Raw genomic sequence first — 9,080 nt, 5'->3', positions numbered from 1 at the left:
ACCCAGCTCCAGATATTGGTGGAGCTGGGCCCCCAGCCCTGAATATTCCTGGAGCCTGGCTCCAGGGGAGAGGGGAAGGCGGGGGAGGGGCCGGTAGCTTGCTGCACCAGGAGAGTGGAGCCATTTGCCCACCCCTGCATTAGGGTGTGCCTGGGCACACCCCGTGCGCACACCTATGGTCAATGGAATTAGTCACAGGTATAAATTTACTCAGATATTTTTTGCGTTTGCGGGACTGGGGCTTTAGAAAATTGCCAAATCCAGATCAGAATATGGTATCTTGAGCCAATCATTAATTTGGCCTATTTTTATTATTTGAATGGTGATACCTAAGAGTCACATACCAGGACCCCCTTGTGCTGAGCAGTGTACAAACACAGAACTAAGAGTCAGTCCCTTCACCAAAAGGCTGAGTTCTATTTTATATAAATATACACTCACATCCAAGTCGCATACATATTTTGGGTTTGAAAATGTTACAGCTCACATAGGCCAAATACTAATCCTAGTGTGGGTAGCACCTTTTTGGTAATTTTATAGTTTACTACATGGTATTTTAAATTTTCTGGACTGAAATGTGTTGTTTTCCTCTGTAAGAACTAACCTGACTATAAATCCCACGGAGGCTAATACTGTGGATTAGAGAATGGGACATTTTGCAATGAGGTTTGTTTTTCCAGAGTAGAGCTGAAAGACATTGTAAAAACATATATAGCAGAGTAGTTTCTATTACAAAGAGTCTGATTTTCCTACAATATAAAATAACCTTTGAAAATATACAACAGATACTGATATTTGGCCTTCTGAGAGAACTCTGTAATATATACAGGCTGACAGAGCAATATGCCTGAGAAATAGAGTGACCTAAAGGTTACTGAAAAGGTTAACCCAGAAATCTAGCCTAATTGTCTCATCTCACTTCCCCAAAAGGAACCCAAGGGAGAGCCAGAGAAGGAACCATGGAACTGTCCCCCTCCAAACTCCTACCCCTAATGCTACAGAAATAAATGCTCTTACCTTACAGAAGTAACCTTCTAAAAAGTGAACAATTGCCACAGTAATGGGTTCCCCTGAGCTGAAGCCAGTGTTTACTCATGCTAGGAGATGCCATCTTGGAGTTCTGTGAGCAAGCCTGGAAGCTGACCAACAGGTCCACACAGGTATCAGTATTGCAGATTCTCTTTGACATGAATGGAATGGAGTTTACATTTTCTCTATTTTTTTTTCTTCTCCTCACTCTCTTCTTGTCTCTTCATGAACAGTGGAAGCATTACTGTCTTGCTTTCTTCTGACAGGAAGAGGCAAAGAAGCAGACCCTTTGGGAGGAAGGTTCTTTCACCCACGACCATGGAGTAGTTGGATGTTTTTGCTACAACTATTGACAATGAAATAGTTTTTCAGGCTGACAGTTCTATCATCATTTGGCATCAGTGTTAACATTCCTTTGATGTGAATGGTCTAATCCACACCTCTTTTAAGATGTCATCAGAAAATTCAGTATCAGTTTAATTTGGAAGGCCATCTTTGCAAGCATAAGTGCCAGAAACTTAATTAAATAAAGTGTAAATTTTGCAGGAACTGTTGGGGCTACCAGAGTAAAGGTTGTCTGGCATCCCAGGAGTAGTTCTTTGGTTAAAGTGATTTAAGAACTGAAGGGAAAAAAAACCAATGGAAAAGTATGGAAGTAGAGAGTGCTGATTGACTGAGAAGACATAGGTCATGACACTGGACTCCTAAAGCCAGACATCCAGCTCTGCAAAACTATCCTAGATCTGGGTTTTCCCTGGTTTGAAGGTATTCTGAGTCCTAGCAGAAGATTTTGCAATGTCCCACAGAGCAGCAGTAAATCTGTGAGCACTGCCTCTCCCCCACAAAGCCTTGATTGGTGATGGGGAGTGGAATGAGCAAACATCCGGCCTCCATGTGTTCTCAGAGCTCTGGTTGGCAGGAAATCTGCACCTGCTGCCAGCTGTCTTATGACTGGAGAAGGAAATGTGTGGGCTGTTAGAGATGCAGGTGAAGCTGCTGCTGCACTGAGCAACAGCAGATGCAGAATCTGAGCTCTAGGCTGGCATGCATTTTAACTGCAAAGCTCCTGGGAATTTGCATCACACATGAGAATCAGAGAGAACCCCAAAGGAAGGAGGTCCCTGGATGGTGATGAAGGGATTGCTGCTGAAAGGGCACTGGGGTTGTTTGTTTGATGATCAAGCTAATTGATTTTTTACTGATGAAGGTGTTTGAATCATTCCTCGGGGAAATCCTGCCTCCCCACAGGCTGTAGGATGAGGCTCCACCCCAAGAGAGGAGGTGGTAGTTTGGGACTGATTACCAGTAGGGGAGTTCCCCGCACCATTATTTATGTTTGGCCTTGCTAATATGAAAACAAACATGTATGAACATACTGAGTGATATCTGGATTATGTGTCCCTACACATGAAAGCAATTTCATTAAGAGAGCCAAGGGATATTATAAATTATGCCAGTTGTCATTAGCCTCCAGGGGCCAATAGGTCCTGGGAAATAGTGAATCACAGCGTCACACCCAGTAGATTAGTAAGGCAAATCATCAGGTAGCTACACTCAACAATTTCTGTCCCCTATCTCACTCTGTTCAGTATCATTTTTGTTGAGAAGTTTATAGACAATAAACAATAGGCATGAAAGTGCTTTCATCACATCTCTTAAAATAAGGCAATAAGTGATTAGATCTAGATGAGTATATAAATCCTTATATTGGTTTGTAAGATTTATGTGAAAGGAGAGACCTAACTGAAAAACTGAAGGAGCCAAAGGCAAATCTAAATCCCTACAGGCTTTTTAATTACCTGCTTAATTCTGGGATTTGTCCTTTTTTGAAATATTTGGCCTTTGTATAGTCTTAAATCTTTAATTCTACAGCAAAACCACATTATTTGTTTAACCTGCATCATTTTTAATAACCATCTCTGGCTGCCTAATTAATACCTGCAAGTACTAAAACCTTTTTTTTTAAATACTGAAATGTCTGAAGCATTCTTTGTTCTTTTGATCATGCAAAAGTAACACGTCTCATGTTTAAGAAAGGTATTACAAAAGCCCAAGCCTTTCTTAAAACTTTGGGTTTTTGTTTAATTCACCACCTACATACACGCTGACACAATTATTTTTATATTCAATAATAACTTTTAGCTCAGCAAGAAGCACTTTGATGCTATTCATAGAAATCAGCCATATTTCTTGGAAGAAAGTCTTTTTTCTATGAAGTGGGTCCTACCTGGAGGTTACAATGATCCTACAAGAATAAATACTTAGTAATAGTTAGCAATTTACCAAACTACCTCACTGATAGCAGCATAGGTACTTGAAGAATTGTAAAATATGTCACCTGTTAGGCAGTAAGTATGCTTGAAATATAAAGCTTGCAAGTTGCGATGAGAGATTCTCAAAAGGCTCAAAAGTTCATTTTGGATAAGCACCCACAAATATTGATGCCTCTTTAAAGCTTATCTGGACGAACTGCATGTGCAAAATTGGGCTGGAAATCTCGTAGGGAAAAGGCTCTCTCTCAAAAAAAAAAGATTTCTAGTGCTTCTTGTCAAGTCAAAAATAGCATGAGGAAGGACTTTCCAGTAGAATTTTAACTTGTCAGCTGGAATCTGGAAGTGAAGAGGCAGTAATGAAAAATAAGGAACTTCACTAAGGGTATGTCTACACTACGAAATTAGGTCGTTTTTATAGAAGTCGATTTTTAGAAGTCGATTTTATACATCGATTGCATATGCCCACACTAAGCACATTAAATCAGAGGAGTGTATCCTCACTACCATAGCTAGCATCAACTTACGGAGCGGTGCACTGTGGGTAGTTATCCCATGGTTCCCGCAGTCTCCGCCGCCCATTGGAATTCTGGGTTAGGCTCCCAATGCCTGATGGAGCAAAAACATTGTCGCAGGTGGTTTGGGGCTCATGTCATCAGTCCCTCCATGAAAGCAATGGCAGACAATCGTTTCGCACCTTTTTCCCTACGTTACCCATGCAGACACCATACCATGGCAAGCATGGAGCCCACCGTCACTGCTGCTGTTGTGGCCAAGTCTAATGTGGGGGCTGCTGTGATCCAAGTAGCCAATGCAATCATTGACATTCTGTTATTAAAAGTAGTGACTCTGGGAAATGTGCAGGCCTTTTTAGATTTTAGGTGCATCATATTCTTGTCCTTTGTCACTGGTGAAGAAGTCTTGCAGCCATACATTCCAGTCTGGTCGGCACTGTAATACCCCATAGCACTTCTGTGGTCGACACATGTAACAGCTCCAGGGCTCTTGCTCTTTTGCCTTGGCCGAGGTACCTTGCCCTACCTGGACCTCCAAGCATTCAACACAGAAGCACCTGCAGCACCTGGCATTGCTACACAGCTGCAGCTCCTTGCCTTTGCAGCAGACAGTGAAGTAGGACTGCTAACCGTCCTCGTCAGACATGTAGCTTGGATGGGGGTTCTGGGAACGTCTTCCCTGCCTGGCTCCTAGCAACCTCCAGGGCATGGTGTACAGCTCCACCGCTTCCACTGCAACTCTGCTCTCCTGCTTCCCAGCAACGAGCTCAGGGGACCCATTCTGGTCCTCCTCAGTGCTGCTGTCAGCAGACAATGCAGTAGGACTGCTAACCATCCTCATCCACCACTTCCACTGCAACTCTGCTCTCCTGCTTGGGAGATCTGTTCATGAAGCCTGGACAGTAGTAAGGAGTACTTCAACTATAGGCTGAGCAAGTGCAGAATGGTGGTAGAATGTGCCTTTGAACATTTAAAAGCTTGGTGGTGCTGTTGGTCAGACCTCAGTGCAACCAACATTCCCACTGTTATTGCTGCTTGCTGTGTGCTCCATAATATCTGTGAGAGTAAGGGGGAGATGTTTATGGCGGGGTGGGAGGTTGAGGCAAATCTCCTGGTGCCCAATTTTGAGCAGCCAGACACCAGGGCAATTAGAAGAGCACAGCAAGTTGTGCTACGCTCAGAGAGGCTTTGAAAACAACTTTCATGACTGACCAGGCTTCGGTGTGACAGTTGTGTGTGTTTCTCCTTGTTGCAAACCCTCTCCCTTTGTTGATTTGAATTCCCTGCAAGACAGCCACCCTCCCCACTTCGAAATAAAGTAACTATTGTTTTGAAACCCTGCATTCTTTCTTTCTTAACTAAAAAGAAATGAGATAATGGACAAGGTAGCCCGGGTGGGGTAGGGGAGTAGGGAAGGACAAGGCCACATTGCTTATTGTAGCCACACTACAAATCAAAACCGTTTGAATGACAGCCTTCTGTTGCTTGGGCCATCCTCTGGAGTGGAGTGGGCTGGGTGCCCGGAGCCTCCCCACCACCATGTTCTTTGGCATCTGAATGAGGCGGATATGGAACTTGGGGAGGAGGGTATGCAGTTATACAGTGGATGAAGCGGGGGTCTGTGCTCTTGTTGGTCTTCCTGCAGCTCCAACAGATACTTCATTATGTCCGTTTGCTCCCCCAAGAGATGCTTCATTATGTCCGTTTGCTCCCCCATTAGCGTCAGCATTACATCTTGCCTCCGCTCTTTGCACTCACTCAATTATTTCCTGGCCTCTGCCACTGAATGCCTCCATGCATTAAGCTGTGCCCTATCAGTGTAGGAGAACTGCTTGAGCTCAGAAAACATGTCATCGTGAGTACATTTTTTTTGCCTTCTAATCTGCGATAACCTCAGGGATGGAGATGATAGGGGGAGCATAGAAACAGTCTATGCTCTACAATTCTGGGGGGACTGCATGGTCACCTGTGCTGCTGAGTTCGGCACGCTGACCCAGTGACATAGCCAGATTCTAAGTGTAGGGGGAGCAAACATAAAAAAGGTGCCCCCCTTGGCTCCTCCTCTGGCCACACCCCCTTGGCTCCTCCTCTGATCTCGCCCCCCCGCCCCAACTCCACACCCTCCTTCCCCCATTGGATCCCTCCCCAAATCCCCGCCCCTCCCCCTCACTGCCCCATTGGATCCCAAGCCGGGCAGGGGAGGAGACGCCCCTGTGTAGCAACCTGGGCACACGGGCCATGGTCGGCTGGGGCCGGGAGCGCTGCAGTGCAGCGTGGAGGCTGCTCCAGCCCTGCAGCCCACAGGGCAGTGTGGTGGGTCCAGGGGCAGCGCAGAGTGGGCAGGGCCCAGGTGGGCAGCATGGCCTGGGGGTGTGGACCGCCCACCGGAGACACGCAGCAGAGAGGGGCTGCAGGGGCGAGACTTGTCCCAGGTGGGGCGACCGGTGGACAGGGGCGAGGAGCTGGTTGGGGTCCCCCAAACCGATAAACTTCCCCGGTGCTGCTGGGGAGCCCTGCGCCTCTCCCACTCAGCTCCGCTCCAGTGGCTCCTTCCTGGTGGGGTGGCGGCCGCCCGACCGGGAAGGAGCCGCTGGAGCGCAGCTGAGCGGGAGAGACGCGGGGCTCCCCACCGCCGGCGGGACATGCCACATGTGCCCGGGGCAGGCCGGGGCACGGGAGGCTCCACGGGGAGGGCAGTGCGCGCAGCCGGGTCACTGCGTGCGATCCCACGGTGCAGCCGGGGCCTGCTAATGGTGGCTGCAGCGATGTTGGGGCCGCGCTGAGCGTGGGGCGCGATGGCCAAGGAGCTGGCCCCCTCGCTCCTCTGGTAGTGCCTGCCCCCTCCCCATGGCTCCTCTGGCCATGCGGCCCCCGCGCTGGCCCGGCAGGCGCCGCTTATGGAAAATGTGCTGAGTGGAAGCGGCTCATTCCCCTGCATCCTGCTAGCTAAGCTACTGCGCTGACCAAACAGGAAATGAAATTCAGAGCTTCCCGGGGCTTTTCCTGTGTACCTGGCTAGTGCATCGAAGTTCAAAGTGCTGTCCAGAGCACTCTGGGATAGCTCCTGGAGGCCAATACCATTGATTTGCGTTCACACTACCCAAAATTTGACCCAGCAAGGTCGATTTTAGTGCTACTCTCCTTGTTGGGGAGAAGTACAGAAGTCGATTTCAAGAGCCCGTTAGGTGGATGGAACGGCGTTGGTTGTGTGGACGCAGTCATTTTTAAATCGACCTAACACGGCTAAATTCAACCTAACCCCATAGTGTAGATCAAGCCTATGATTCAGCTTGGGTTTGCTTCAGATTCTAGGGAAGAGCTTGCACTGCCTTTTAATTTATATGAATTGTCTCATCCTTCCTTGCTGCTCAACAAGCTCCTGAGCTTGGGGAAGGTTTAATTCAAGTGGATGGATCCAAGAGGGAAAAAAGACCAGGGAAGCAAGGAAGGTCCAGGAGAAGAAGAATGGTCCAGAGGTCAGGGTGCTCGCCTGGAGATTGGGAGTTTGAATCCCTATTCCACCACAGACTTTGTGTGACCTTGGGCAAGTCATGCAGTCAACTTTTGAAAATTATACCCTGTGTGACTTAGGTGCCTAACTCTCATAGACTTAAATGGAAGTTAGGCAGGTAACTCATTTAGAAGCTTTTGAAAAACCCATCCTAAGAATGAAGTGCAGACTTCATGGCCAATTCAGTTCTCTGCTAAGTCTATCAAAGTAGTGTACCAGTTTAACGCTAACTTCAGTATTTCTGATGATGCTAGTTTTATGTAGATTTTCTATTAAAACAATAGGACCAAATGTAGTCTTTGTTTTAGCTAGCACAATTCCAGGCAAGTCAGCTGTGCTGCATCAGGGCTGAATTTCATCCCATTCCCTTTTTATTGTCGACTTTATGGTAGAATTATCTAGACTAGTTTAATGCACTTTCCCTGGCAATCTGAATTAAAATCTCATTAGGTCACAGGTGAAAAAGAGTTGTTAGAAGATAAGATGAAAACAAATTGTGCACATTATATACCTACTGCATAATTTGGACTAGCTGATAAATTAGGCTCAAAGACTCAAATAGCAAGTCAAGACAGGTACATTGCAAAAATATTACAAGAATTTTCTTCTACGCCTGATTGTAGATGGTTATATGATCTTATTGGTATAAACACTAAACCACTAAATTTTTTCTATTAAAAATGATTAAACAATTTTAGAGATTAACAGTGTGTTTTCAATCTCTGGCGGTCACATGAAAATAATCTGGTTAGTCTCATTTTAGTTCCTTTCTCAGTTTCACAACATCTCCAAACTGCTCACCCCAGCTGATTGTTTCAACAGAAAACCAGGTCTAGAATAGCAGCAAAGTTCATGACTTTATGGGCCAACTTATTTAGCACCAATCTATACTACAGGCACGATCCTAATATCATTGAAGTCAATGGGAGTCTTTCCACTTATTTAATGGGCTTTAGATCAGACCCTAAACTTGTTCCTTTCCAATGGCTTTTATGAGTACAGAATTCACCTTTCCTTTTTTTTTTTAATTTAAAAAGGTATATTGTGGTACCAAATCCAATATTAAAGCTAACCAGCTGACTATAATACAGTAATTTATTTAGAACCATAATACTGGTCAAAGTCTATTAACATCACTAACTGTAAACCAATCCCTCAGGTTGAAAAGTACAACAATAACCTGGAAAATGAATCACAATCATATATTCTAAGAGTATGATTCTAAAATATGATGTATTAATCAAAAATAGATAATTAGCTATAAATGCAAGAGAATCAAGCCGTGTAAATCCTAAGGATGCAATTATTTTAAATAGGCAGTAAAAAGTGAAGAGAAAAACAAATTAAATTTTGCCACAATTTATTCTACGTAATTTCTGGTGACCGATCATTCCGTAAGTTTTGAGGGGGGAAAAACCTAGATACTTATAAAGGAAACTTACACCATGTGAGAGATATGGTGCTACATACACTATTTGAGGTCTGAAATGTTGTCTGTTTGATAGGTTTAGAGAGGCAAGAACAGTGTTCCTTATTTCGATATATTTCATCTGTGTTATAACCAAATAGAATATCACATTGAAGGTTAGTAGAGTCAACAGTGAATAAGAGACTGAGCACAAGGTTGGAGAACAGGCATTCATGAGTTCTAATTCAGCTTATTCTATTTATTTATAGAGTAACTATTGTACTGAGGCAATAAGTATATTAATATAGTTGAATACTTAATGAGATCTACTGATAAAAAGCAGTATA

Source organism: Mauremys reevesii, linkage group 9, assembly GCF_016161935.1.
Source record: "Mauremys reevesii isolate NIE-2019 linkage group 9, ASM1616193v1, whole genome shotgun sequence".
Lineage (NCBI taxonomy): Eukaryota > Metazoa > Chordata > Testudines > Geoemydidae > Mauremys > Mauremys reevesii.
The sequence above is the reverse complement of the archived record's forward strand: the minus strand, read 5'-3'. Positions refer to the sequence as shown.